The sequence below is a fragment of the Nipponia nippon genome, unplaced genomic scaffold (assembly GCF_047370975.1).
Source record: "Nipponia nippon isolate SJK-2023a ecotype South Korea unplaced genomic scaffold, ASM4737097v1 scaffold_3, whole genome shotgun sequence".
In the NCBI taxonomy this organism is placed as follows: domain Eukaryota; kingdom Metazoa; phylum Chordata; class Aves; order Pelecaniformes; family Threskiornithidae; genus Nipponia; species Nipponia nippon.
The window spans coordinates 32,199,011-32,212,775 of NW_028262347.1; the positions used below are offsets into that span (position 1 = coordinate 32,199,011).

Sequence of the window (13,765 nt, forward strand, 5' to 3'; positions counted from 1 at the left end):
TAAAATAGGTTAGATGAATCATACATTAAAAGTGCCTATTTCTGGTTCCCTTTACACTCAGTGGAGAGCGTGACTAGCTCAGATGCAGACTTTGACATAGCAGACATCTAAAGTTAGGTGAGATGAACAACCCAAGATGTCTTTCTATATCCCTTAAAAACATCTGGTCTAGGAACAAAATGTCAAAGAATTCTTTTCAGCTAACACTAGCTTCTTCCAATGTATCAGCCCTCTGAATATTTTGGTAACCTCTTCCTAAAAACACTTTGCAAATGTTCAGATCATGACTGATACCCATCACAGAGAAGTTTTTGATAGCTTTTCCTGTGTCACAATACTGCGATTATGTGTATCAATTTTGCGTGTCAATTAAATGATTGTGTCATGTACCTGATCAATGCTTCCCTAAACAAAGACTACAAAAAACACAAACAGATTAATATCGAAGAAGGTGGTAGATAGCTAAGACCATCAAGGCTGATATTAAAGCAACATGAAGACTAAACCACTACATTTGGAACTGCCCATCCATGGATATAATCGCAGCAGTCAAAGTGAGGAGAAATCCTACAAAAAGTAGTATGATGACTACAGAAAAGATGCAAGGCAGCAGATAAGAACTCTGAAAGCTAATATTCCTTCAGCCACACAACTTCTGCTTATCATAATGGCTGTTGCTCTTTATGCCAACAAGCCCACCTGTTTCTTTTTGCTTGGTGCCACCACCCTACTGCTAATATGGATGGCATTCGTCCACAATAGTAGATGCCATCACGAGCAGAAGTAACTCCTAGCTCTGTAATAGGCTTTGTAAGCCTTTGAATTTACTTGTTTACTGATAATTACATGTATATCACCATTTGGAAAGTTTTGCTTTGTGCTATTGAATGTGTGTATTTGTTTATCTCAGTAATATACAAAATAGGGAGTTTAAATTCTTAGGGGAATCATAAGGGTATAATTGTACCACTGCAACATGTCAGCCTAATCATTATTATATGATCATATATGATCATATAATAATCATATATTAATATAGAGTTGTTTATTACGCCTTCCCTGCAACAGCAAAATCTCTTCATTTATTTGGTTTCCGTGGTCTAACTTGCACCAAGTGGATTGCCACAGCCCATTGGTTTGTGCCTATAAAATTTGGTACATTGGCCATCAAAATACTAACCAGATCTTTGCTCTTACATTTTAAGAAACTTGAACTTTCAACTCAAGTCTTTCCCCTGAAGTGTGCTGAAGTTCTTCAGTCCACCTCTTGGAGGTTTGGCTCACCATGTTCCCCTGGGAATCTGGCAAGGATGCAAAAAGATAGCTGTCTGAGAAATCATGCTTCTCTCAGCATTTTATACCCATATTTTCTCAAAGCCAGGAGTGGCTACATATTCTCCTTATGGAACAGAGTATCTTGAAAGAAAAGTCAGGCAATATCCTAAAGTTCTAGGCTCCCTGTTTACCTGTTGCTGAATGTTTACTTAGGCTGTAGTGGTTTTGTGTTTAAGATTAAATAAATTAGTTGGCAACCTGGGAGTTGTACAGCAAGAAAAAATCTAAGCAAACGAACAAAAGAAAAGAACATTTAGGGATACACAATAAATTCAAGCACTTACTTCCCTCTCTTTATAAAAAGAATTTTCTTCACAGCCATCTAATCTTCTTTGCACATGCAGGTCTCAAACTATAATATTCTGGCCTCAGACTGATAGGAGCTTGAATATCTCCAAAGTCTGAAGCAGTAGTGTCTGACTTATTGTTTAACCCTTGGATATTTATATGCATGTGCTATATCATTTATAGAATCTGTTATTCATCTAGAGTGTTGTTTTTCAGTAGGTCAGCCGTTCACATTTAACTTGCCAGAGTCATACCAGGGTTTCTGCAGAGATGCAGGGTAAGGGCTTTTTGCTCATCTTGAGCATTGCATTTTGCACTATTAAGTTATCACTCGAGAGTTCACCTTGAAAGCTGTTTCCTGAAATGTATAATAAAGAATTAACCACTATAAAAGTTGCCACCTTGCAATGCACAAAAGGCTATTCCTAAAATGGCTGATCCAAAAGCAAGTTCAGCAGCGGCAGATAATCACATTTACTATGTTAAATGTAGACTTGGAATAATTTTGAGCTGTATTGAGCATAGCCCACAGAAGTCTCAAAATGATATTAAAATGCTTTCCGACATTGAGTGTTAAATGAACTGCAAGATGTGAAAGGGAAGGTGAGCACTGTGAGTGCTTCTTGATGGAGAGGCATGCTCGGCAGAAAGGTTTATTTGAAATAACCCTCATCTGAGACTCTTCTCCAAACGGTATCATCCACAGCTTCTCTTCAAGTGATTGCATCTAACCGTCTGACTTCCTGAACTTGTGAACTGGAAATTTAACCTAATTCAATTTTGCTCTGACTGGTGAAGAACGCGCTGGTACGAGCTGTGGGCAGGCCACTGGCTCCGCTATTTGCGGCAGTCCCCAAGACAACCGGCATGCCACGGAGGATTCCACCGCCCCCCAGAAGAAGCCGGCAATGCAAGCCTCTGTCTTTCTGAAGTCAGTTTAATTTACTGTATTGTTGTACCCACAACGGCCGAAATTATTGGCTCCAATCCTGCAAACACCCGTGTTTAACTACACACATGTGAGCAGCGCTACAGAGTTCAATAGGACTATTCTCGAGTGTAAAATAATATCCTTGTCTCCAGTTTGGGAACTGGCTGAAACCATCTATTTAGAGGGGCACTGCCGGGCTAAAATAATGCGTCTATTTAAAACGCCGCCTTTGCCAGAGCCCGCACCGTGGAGGGGGGGGCGGGCGTGGGGGTGCCCCGACGAGCGTTCGGCTCTCCCCGGCCGGGGGAGGGCAGGGGAGCGGCCCGCCGTTGCCCGACTCAGGCGCTGAGGAGGCTCCCACCGAGCCGGGTCGGTTATCTTCCAGACGCCCCACAAGGAGCGGCGGTTCGGGGGGGGGGGGGGGGGGCTGAGAAGGCCGAGCCCTGGCACCGCCTGCAGGTCCGCTCGCAGAGCACGATAACGATTTTATTCTGATTTTCACCCAGGTGGCGGAGGGAGGGAGGGCGGGAGGACGGCTGGGGCTCGCTCCCTTCCCCCGGCGCCGGCCGCGGGTCGATGCCCAAGATGGGGGGCGATGCCCAAGATGGAGGCCGCCGCCCCGCGCCACCTCAGGTGCGAGGGACCCGCCCCGCTGCCGCGCGCGCCCCGGAGCAGCTCGCGCAGACGCGCGTCTTCCCCGCCCCCCCCTCCCACCCCTCGCGGGAGCGCGCCCCGCGGTAGGGCGGGGGCGGGGGTGCCGGGGAGGTGATAGGCGCGGGAGCGCGCCTGCCTCGGCTCTCCGCGCCGGGCTGCCGAGCGGGCAGGAGGAGCAGCAGCGCGGCCGCGGGTCCCCATCTCCCCGGGCGGAGGGGCTGCAGCTTCCCGTGAGTACCGACCCGCCCGTCCCTGTCACCGCGCCCGCCGCCGTCGCCGAGGAGCCGGGTGCCGCCGCCTTGCACCACCGGGTCTCCCTCTGAGGGGTCGGGCGAGCGGGGCGCGACGCAGGTGGCCCGGAGCGCGGAGACCTTTGCGGCGGGCGACGTCTGTGAGGAGGCAACCGGTGCGGGGGGCGGGTTTGCGGCGACCGGTGGGGACCTTCGTGGGGGCGGGCGGGCCGGCACCGCCGCGTCGCAGCCGCGGAGCGTCTCCGCCCGGCCCGGTAGGGCCGGGCGGAGACGCTCCGCGGCTGCGACGCGCCCCCATACATCCCTGTGTGGGTTGGTCGCCATTTCGTGCGCTGGCCGGCGGGGGTGGGGGCGAGGGCCCGGCGTGTGCGGGGGAAGGAGCTGTCTGTGCTGAAGTGCCGGGTTTCGGCTTTTAGACGTTTATTTTTCGGCTCTTTTTTTTTTTTTTTTTGGTTTTTAATTCCTTCCGCGCTTTGCTTCTTGCCGCGAGTAGCAACGCCAGTTTTGTGGGGGTATAAAATAGCTAAAATGTGGCTGGATTCTGAGCTGCTCCTATTTGCCCTTGTTTTGCTTCCTCTTGATGGCGATTAATGCAGAAAATTGCAACAAAGTCTGAGCGGCGAATACACTTGCTCTTTGGTTAAAAAGTAATAACTAACTAAACCTTCAGCTACCGCTGAACTCTTCAGCGTAGATGTGTTAGTTTTGAAGTCTGAAATGTGTTTAAACCAAGGCTTGGGAGTCTAAGTGTAAACAGTACCTGATTAATAATGCCAAGCTGTTTAAATATTTAAGATCGTAGTGTGTTTCAGCCTAGTCAATAAGGCTGTTCCATATTGACAAGTACTTTGTGAAAGGAATACTATTTCTTAGCTGTCTATATAGTTAGATAAAACAATGGAAAATGTGATATGTAACTGTACAGTGGAACCTATGGATCATGATAAGATGTTCTTTTATCCATAAAGGTCCAGCTTTTCACTGTTTATTCAAAACAACCTCCCATTGAATCAAGAAGCCAGTATTAACCACCTGGGTTTCTTTTTTCTAATGTTGCCTGTCTTTGCATATTTCTTTGTCTTTTTTTGAGTATTAAAACACATTTTGATTCTTAATTAAGTATATTACAGAAAAGGTGGATGAAACCCGAAAACTTCATTGCATCTAACAGGTGCACTATTAATCATTTCAGCTTCTTACATAATTTAACATAATCACTGTGATAATTTGTGGATAGTAATTATATGGGGCTGTGCATAGAATAGGTCACTGTGCAACATCAGAAGGCATCTGGACTTCCTTTTGAGTTCGAGAGCAACATATATGCAGAGGGATGCATCTTGCTGTTATTCTTTGGCAAAGGATATCCGCTGGAAAGAGAAGAATATTGTAGTGCTACATACTAGCTCAAAGCACCTAGAAGTCAGAAAACTGACTTGAAGATGCAGAATATTTTTAATATTTGTCTAATCTGTTTGATATTACTATTTGTATGTGTCCTGGTTTCAGCTGGGATAGAGTTAATTTTCTTCCTAGTATGGTATGGTTTCTAGCTGGTATAGCGCTGTGGTTTGGTTTTAGGATGAGAATAATGGTGAGAACACACTGATGTTTTAGTTGTTGCTCAGTAGTGTTTATACCAGTCAAGGACTTTCCAGCTTCCCATGCTCTGGCCAGTGCACAAGAAGCTGGGAGGGGGCACAGCCAGGACAGCTGACCCAGACTGGCCACAGGGCTACTCCATACCGTATGGTGTCATGCTCAGTATATAAACTGGGGAGAGTTGGCCAGGGGAGCAGCAACTGCTGTTTGGGGACGGGCTGGGCATTGGTCAGCGGGTGGTGAGCAATTGCATTGTGCATCACTTGTATATTCTTCTATTATTTTTTTTTTCTCTTCCTCTGCTGTCCTATTAAACTGTGTTTAACTCAACCCATGGGGTTTACTTCCGCGCCGCCCCCCCCCCCCCCCCCCCCATTCTCTTCCCCGTCTCATCAGGGGTGGGGAGGAGGCTGAGTGAGCAGCTCTGTGGTACTTAGTTGCTGACTTGGGGTTAAACCACAACAGTATGAATACAGCTCAGGCATTTGTTTAGTTGATGGTTGTCCTTAGTTTTGAATAGACGTTGCAAAGTAAGTGACCAGAGTTGCTAAAGAGTTTGATACCAAAGTCTGTGAAAGTCACTTATTTGAATTTCGAAGTACTGTGAAATTCTCTTGGGTGTCTAAAATTAGCTGTCAGACTATATCAATACAGAATTGGGAAAGTGTTGTATTCTGAGAATACTGAATGTAAAGAAGCGAAACCAGAAAGCTGCTTGATGCTGACAGAACTCGGGATCCATTGAATGAATTCACATTCTGGATTGTGCAAAGGCGATGTAGCTAAAGGAAAACTGTACAGCTGTGTGACCACATTGGATGATGGGGCAGTGTGTACCAGCTGGTGTTAATGATGAAGCTAAAACCCTCTTCACAACTCAGAATAAATCCACGATTAATCATACTCGTATGGGTATCTTAGTTCTGTAATTAGTCTCGCTGACCATGGTAAAAATACTCAAAAGTAATAATGTTCAAGGTGAATGAGATCATCAGACTCTAAGCCTTAGTTATCAGTCCTTATTTTCTTGCGGGAAGCGTAATATTTATCACATATACCACAGCTCGTTTGATAAGAAGGGTTGTAATAAGAAAGTTACTTTTTTTCAAATGGTCTTTATTTTCAGGAAACGAAATAACAAATCCAGTGGATGTTTACTGATACGTCCTTTTAGCTTGTTGTTCTTTGGTGTTTCTCTCTGGTGCTCGAAAAGGTGATGGCAGAAGCTTTAGTAACCAAGTTAGAGTTTCTTGGGGTTGATGAGATGTCTCTCTAACTGACACATTTTATTGGTTTGAGGATTCCGATTTCAAGTAATGCTAGTCTCCCTATTCTTCCTGCTGTAGGGAAATGACCCTCCATGGTATCTGGATGTAACACATACTGAATACACTAAAGGTGTGGGTTTTTGTTAATAGATTATTGCACAGCTCAAATAGCTCAATCAGCCTAAAAATTAAATCTGTTTTGCCTGCGGCTGTGGAATTGCTGTTAGTCTGTAGTTTTATTCATTTGTCCCAAATCACCTTGAATTGCAATTACTTACCTTCCATTGTACTGTACTATTCGGTTTTCACTGGATATGTTCATTTTGTTATGTTTTATGAACAGAGTTGGTAAAATGGGAAGCCATACAGAGAAAGTGTATCTTGGTAATTTTAAGCTGAGGGAATAACGTAGGAGGTTGTCTGCTGGGCAATATGCAATGAATTTGATTTTGCCTTCCTGAGTGGGCTGACAGTATTCAAAAAATTCAGTTATACTTTCTCCACAGTGATCATTTGTTGCATTTTAAATTGGTATGTGTACTGTCTATTCAGTTTAATATTAAAGATATTGTAACTTATGCATTTATGAATATCGTCTTGTAAATATAATATTAAGGGAATTTGTAAAGAGTTAATCTCCAATAATAAGATTAACATGATGCACCATAAGTTTTGTCCTACTGTTTGTTAACCAGGAAAGGATAGTTGCAAGCTAGCTATATTGCTTTCTTCTGAGCCACTGGAGGCTGGCTGAGCTTTCAGTTATTTACCTCCATAGAAAACTGAAAGGGAAAAAGTGAACAAAGGAGGTCTGTTTTGCCTGTCCCACTTGCTGGGCTGTTGTCTTTGCCCTTTTCAGTGAAGGAGGGGGTAGAGCTGGGTCAAAGTTGAAGAACACTGAAAAGGAATTCAAGTCTTATATTGAAATGTGAATGATAGCTTAGTTTGAGAGCCGAACGCATTTGTTTGAATTGATTTTTTTTCTGTCTGTGCAAGCTTTAACTGACAGATGGTGATGGACTGGCATATAGACTGCTAGAAGGTACAGCTAGATATGTGTTCAGACCCCGATTAAGATGCTCAGTAAACAAGTACATATCTGATGAGACTTTTAATACTGGAGATACTGATGCTAGACACAGTGCGACACACTAGACATTTGATTGTGTGAATTAAGGGCAGGCCCCTGCAGCTGGCATACATTCAGACTTACTTGTCTGGCCTAATTGCATTGCAAATACTCCTCTGGATTGCTCTTTAGCTTCTCCCTTCTAGTAAATGTTGAATAAGTACAGAAATGTTCATCTGGATCCTCTATTAACTGTTGTAAGCAGCTTTCAATTTTTTTTGTTTTGCTGTATGAATCAGGATAAATGTATCTTAGTATTCATTTTGTGAATACACTGTTTTCCTACACTGTTTCAGTTTTGAAATGGCTCAATTCATAATGTGATTACAGCTTTCCCCTTGTTAACTTTTTAGTATGGAAGCATAACAGCTTGAATTATAAAATGTTTCTGTAAGAGCTCACAGTACCTCCATTCTACTTTAAGCAACCAAAGTTTATTTAAAAAGCAGCATTTCATGCAGAGCATCTCAGATGCACAAAAATAGCCAAGCAAAGGAAAAAAAGGCCAGTTCAACTTATGAGGACGTGATAACTTTAAAAACCAGCTGCATTAGAAAGGAACTAGCTGTCTAAACTGTCAGTTAAATGAGACAGAATCAGTATGAATGTAGTCTCTCTAAATTCTATAAATACTCATGTAAGAGTGCTGAATCTGGATGCATCCCAGTGGGAATACAGTTGTCTTAATACTTTGTCTGCACCGTTAGGTGTACATGACCCTTTAATTTCCTCTGGTTTAAAGTATGTAATTGTTACGGTTCAACAGCTTGTCTGAGGAAAACAAAGGTTGGTCCATAACTTCCTGGTTGTATGAGTTAGTCTTTGGCCACTAATTAGGCTTTTCCAGACAGCCACCCAAAATATTAACATATCATTTTCCTTTAGACTATTACCTAAGTGAGGAGCTGACCGTGTTTATACGAGTACAGATTTTCTTTGTTGTGCTGAGCTGTGCCTCCAACTTCCCTTTTTCCGTTTTTTCAGTGTTGCTGTGTTTGTCCAACTTGATTCTGAGGGCTCATCTAAAGGAGTTGCTTTTACAGTGTCACAACACTGTAGGGCTCCCTGTGTGTCTGTGTGTATGCAAAGGCATTGTATGTAAGCAATTAGTGCAAAAGCCAGCTGTTGTACAAGATTTGGAGTCGGAGAACAGTTCTGCTGGTGAGGAACAATACCATGGAGTTAACTGACCAATGCATAGGCACTGGCCAAGGGAAGTCTTCCCGCTCAATACTGTAGCATGGGCAGGGTAGTAGAAATGAACAAAATTCAAAGAAAGAGGCTGAAGATAATGTATTACAAAAAAAAAAATCCATGAGGAGAAGGATGAAGAGCAAAATGTATTACTGACTTTTACGTTAGAAAGAAGTGGTAGAAGTGAGGGAGTTGGAAATAAAGTCCACTGGAAATCTTAAAGGGGAAAGACAACAGTCTTGGGAGCTCTGAGTAGAATAGATTGAGAGGGAAAGTACGTACAACTCGTGTAAAAGTGTGTGGGATGAAGCAGGGGATAGCTCCTTGGTGTGAAGTGGGAAGTGCAACCAGTCCTGAGGGAAGAATTTTGAAGAGCACGTCAAAAGCAGGCAAATGAGTTACTTGAAGGGGAGCAGAAGAAGAAAATGAAGAATTTGCCTTATTGTTGGTGAAGGGTTGGGGTTTCTTTTGCTAGGAATTATCAAATCGAGCAGTTGAAGGAAAACATTACATACCTCTGTTATCTTCATGGCATATTCCCTGTCACTTAAAGGGCTTTTCAAGAGTATTTAAGAATTCAGTGGTGTTTGTCAGTAGGCTTGTACACCACAAGTTACCCTCCATAACAGGATAGATGGTCCTCGTCACTACTTCTCCAGTGTTTAGAAGGGCTGCTGCTGTTCACATCTCTAGGGGAATCAAAAGGCAGGAGGTGTTGATGTGCCTTCCTCCTTACAATTTTCAAGTGCTATCAGGAAGAGGTAAGCTTGGCCACGGCTATTGTTTGGGTGGGATAAACAGGTTTAGTGACTTGGTTACTGACACTTGGAGTAAGCTGGGATCTGTGGGTCCCTCCACTAAGCCCTCCCACCTGTAGACCAATGCTATGGTGTCTGGACAAACTAAATATACAGTAGGAAGTTTAACCCCCTTGAGTTGCTGCTCTTTTCAAGAAAAATGGAAGGTATTTTTTCATTGTCAGCTCAGCTGAATTTGGTAGTTTTGTTGCAGTTGTTACATGGCCACATACAATCAAAATCTGTTTCTTGCTTTGGGTAGTAAGATGAGATGTTATTAGGCTGTGCTAGCCATTTTACTGTTTTTTTAATCTGTTCTGACTAGGTATTTCTTACTGAAGCTCAGAAAAGGGAGATATATGCCTTTCCCTTTCCCATCCCTTCAAAATTGTACAGGACTTGAGTAAGTTTACATCAGGGGAGCTCTGCATTAAGAGAAAAGAACAGAAATGGAGTTTTTGCATGCAATGTTGGATGAACTGTGGCCTCTAGTCATTCCTGAGTCTTGGAGCAGTAAGTTTTGTGTTCTGGGTCCAGCTGCTGTGAAGAGTTTATGTTCTTCATAGATGGTGAGCATTTTCAGTTACGAGCAATTTAATGGTTCCAGTGTGATTAAGTTCTGTTGTTGTTGTTAAATCAGTTCGGGACAGAATGGCAACCTGTTTTCCACATTGTGAATTGAGTTCTGAGTAAAAGAACTGAAAGCCAGAGTTGGCATTGTGATCTGTTGCAGAGTCCTGTCACGTTTTGAGGAAGTTGTTGCTTTCCCTGGAGTGTGAGGAAATCATTTCAGTATTGCAGTGATCAAGTCTGTAAGTCATGAAGACAAGAGCCCTTGTGACCGGAGATGTTGGACAGGATACGGTCTTTCCAGCAGATGTAAGAGAGTCCTACTTCCATTTACCACCATATTTATTTATTATTTATAGTGAAGTTCAGAGACACCCAAAGACAGGGAATATCTTGGCAATGAAGGTGGAAGGGGGACCATATGTTCTTGAGGCTGTTGCAGAGAATCCACAGTCTTCTGAGCTCTTCTTTCTGCTGCAGATGTCATTATTCTTCCCTAGGCATAGGTTTGATTAGGACATAGGGGCAGATGAGAACTATTATCACTATTACTGCAACCCAGACCAAGTAATACTACAAGGGTGTTTGGGACATCTGTGGGGGTGTGAAGGAACCCACCCTTCCTATTGGAGCTGTATGTACCTTAGGTATAGTTTGGCTTGCTGCTGCCTACTCATGAGCTGGTTTTTGGTTAGACATCTAAAACACCCAACAAATCTGATGTCAGTGTTCTACATACCAACTGTATTTTGAATCCTCCTGAAGTTTGTCTGTGTGGTTTTTACATCACCTAATCTCTTTAAAAGCATCAAATAATGAGGGAGAGAGGATTCCACCTACTGCTTCTCTGACGATGAAGGCTTAAAGCTGAGAAACAGTTTTCTCCAACTTTTTCCTGGATATATAATGCAAAGTAAGTATGGAAGCTGCATGACTTCTCCCCTGTCACATGAGCTGACATGCGGCTGTTGGGGGAGCAGTGCCAGTGGCTGGACTACAGACCCTGGTCCTTCCTTATTGAATGTTTTTTTTTCCATATCAACCTTGCATGATATACGAAGTCATAGAAGTTTCTATACAGTACAGCTCTGACAGCTTTAATGTGCAAATAGTCTTTTAAATATCCATCTTTTCCCTCAGAAGCATGGCATGTATTTATGGACCTTGGAGTCTAGTAGCCAACTTTTCAATGTCTTGCAAGGTGTAACATCTTCTCCCAGACAATACCAAGCATATAATCTCAATATAAATTGAAACTTCAGATGTTATTCTGGGGAATTTTTGCAAGTTTTCTGCTTTCCTGTGGTTTGAGTGCTTTAAAAATTGGTGTCTAAACTTTGTTCTAGATATGGACAAAACAAGGAACACCTTAAAATTATATGTGGGCTATTTCTGCATGATAAAGTTGAAATATAAGCAATTATATAACTGGAAAGCAAGCCAGCCCAGGCTTGCTAAATTATCTGTTAGACTAAAAGCTATATTATCTGTTAGATCTTGTAGGCGGTAGTTGTATGAAGTGCATTTTTAACTTAAAAAAGATTAAAATGTGGGAACGTATAAAGGTGAGTGTGACCACCAGAGGGCAGACACATTGTTTGATGACTCCAAACAAAAATCCTTAGAGACTGCCTACACCTGTAAAAATACAGTGAGATAATGAATGAATAAATAACACAGTATAGATGCACAAAGTTTCATAAACATTGAGTAGTATTATACTTTGTCAGCATAAGATGAAAGTAAATATATCTGCTTAGAATTCACCTGTGGTTTTGTATTCCTACAATGGAAGTCAGAACAGTTTATCAGATCATGTAGTTTGACCTGTAAATAATCAGGTGTTAAACTGAACCCATTTACCTTTATATTGAGTCCCGTGATTTTAGTTCAAGCGTGTTTTCCAAGACCATGTTCATCTTCATTTGAAAATGAAAAATGTACTCCTTTCTCAATAGTTTCTCTCTTCTAGTTAATTTAATTCTGTCTGAATTAAAGTTCATGTTTTCACAAAGATCCCCCAGCATTTGCATATTCTTCTTTTCCTTTTTATTATTAATAACATTTATGTCCTTTAAAGCATGTAATTTTGCTCTTCAGAGTATCATGGAAAATATTTAACATTACGGGCCTAAAATTAAATACTTCAATAAAGTAGCCTTTTTCAGGAATGCTGTACTGTAGGTTTTAGTGAAAGATGATGTTCAGTAATTTCTCATTAGCTTTCTTGCTAGGAATGTAGGTGCTTAATTAAAGCATGTCATGTGTTGGCTTCTACTGCTCATGCACCATCTCAAGCTACAGTGGTAGTGTCTTTTCTTTGATTTATTTTCCTCTAAAACCTAGACAGCTTTTGTAAGGAAAGCAAAGTCCTTATCCCATTGTTTCAAAGTCACAGCATTCTTTAGAGGCAAGTCTTAAGAACTTTGGTTGGTCTCAGTTCTACCAGTTATGCTGGAGTGAAGCTTCATCAAAATAATCTTAAATGCTGCCCCAGATTTCCAATTTCCCCACAGTCATTGCCAGCAGGCACAGTTCCCTTAACAACAGGATTTCTGGAGAGGTCTTTGGTAAGAGGTTTGTAGAGATCATCCTCAAAACTTTTATCTGGAGGAATTTCTCCAAGTTACTTCTGAAGTTTTATGTACTACTTCACAACCTTCTCACCCCCTCGGCATTGAAATATGGGAGTAGGTTTCTCATTGCATCCAGAGAAATGTACTAGCAGAATTGACAGCATCAGACACTCAAGAATATCATAGGTATTAATGATTTATGAAGATTTGCATCTTCATAGTTCACTTGGCTAATATGTCCTAGCTTCTTTTTTTTTTTTTTTTTTTTTTTTTCCCCTCTATATCTAGAAGCTGGAAATCATTTAAAAATAAACCTGAGTTGCTCTTAATAATTGGTTGATTTTTGCATCTGGGTTTTTGAAAAATTTAGTTAAAGTTATGAGACTTGACAAATCTCTACAAGGGCTGAATTCTCTCCCTTAAATACAGTGACAGAAACGCTATTGCTGAGAACACGTGCAATAACTGTAATCTGTTGGAAGTCAAATGAGTGCCAGGGCTAATGCAAAAGTTAGCATTAGTAGGAAGATTAGCCTTTATGTTCATTATGTTATGTAGACACTTATGTGTGTTTTCTTTTCTCTTCTGAGGTAAAGCTGTCCTAAAAGAGTCGAAGATTTCTGTGACTTTTTTCCCCCCTGCTTAGTTTAACTGAGATTATATTGAAAAACACACCAAAGAGTTACTAACCCTACTCATGACAAAGAAGTTTCACATAGCAAGCTAAAGTAAATAAATACCATTTTTTTTATTATTATAGATGGGAAAGTTCAAATTACAAACTAATACGTAGCTTCCTGGTTTGACTGCTAATAAAAAGACATATCCATTGGAATGGAAGAGATAAGAGTAAGAAAGTGCTGAAACCAGAAGAAAGTGTAGAGATAACAAAGTAGGGGCAGGCAGAGCAAAGAGAAGAGGTCTATTTAATTACATGCAAATAGCTACTAACAGAATAGAGCTATAATTTCTTGTTTACTAAAACAAAACCTCAAGCTATCGTTTTAGTGAATGCTGCTCATAACTATGAAGTATTGCCTGAATTGGCAAAGAATTAAGTTAAAAAAAAATAGTGCAAAGAAGAATCAGTTCTAAGATTCTTCTCATAAAGACTGCATATCTGTTCCTTGTCTTGCTGCTCACAAGTAGAAAAATGACCTTTCACTGGTG

At 41.7% G+C, this 13,765-nt stretch overlaps 1 protein-coding gene across 18 annotated transcripts in view; it reads left to right on the plus strand.

Moving 5' to 3' along the window:
• Window positions 1–3,168: 3,168 nt before the first annotated feature.
• NRCAM (neuronal cell adhesion molecule) overlaps window positions 3,169–13,765 on the plus strand; it is a 165,891-nt gene continuing 155,294 nt past the window's right edge. For 9 of the 18 annotated variants that reach the window (XM_087764177.1, XM_087764178.1, XM_087764180.1 and 6 more), the window contains exon 1: window positions 3,259–3,438. The gene's annotated coding sequence lies outside the window, so the exon portion shown is untranslated. Of the gene's footprint in view, window positions 3,188–3,256; window positions 3,439–13,765 lie in introns of those variants that run through there. The other 9 variants (XM_087764187.1, XM_087764185.1, XM_087764188.1 and 6 more) reach the window with 3 other exon arrangements.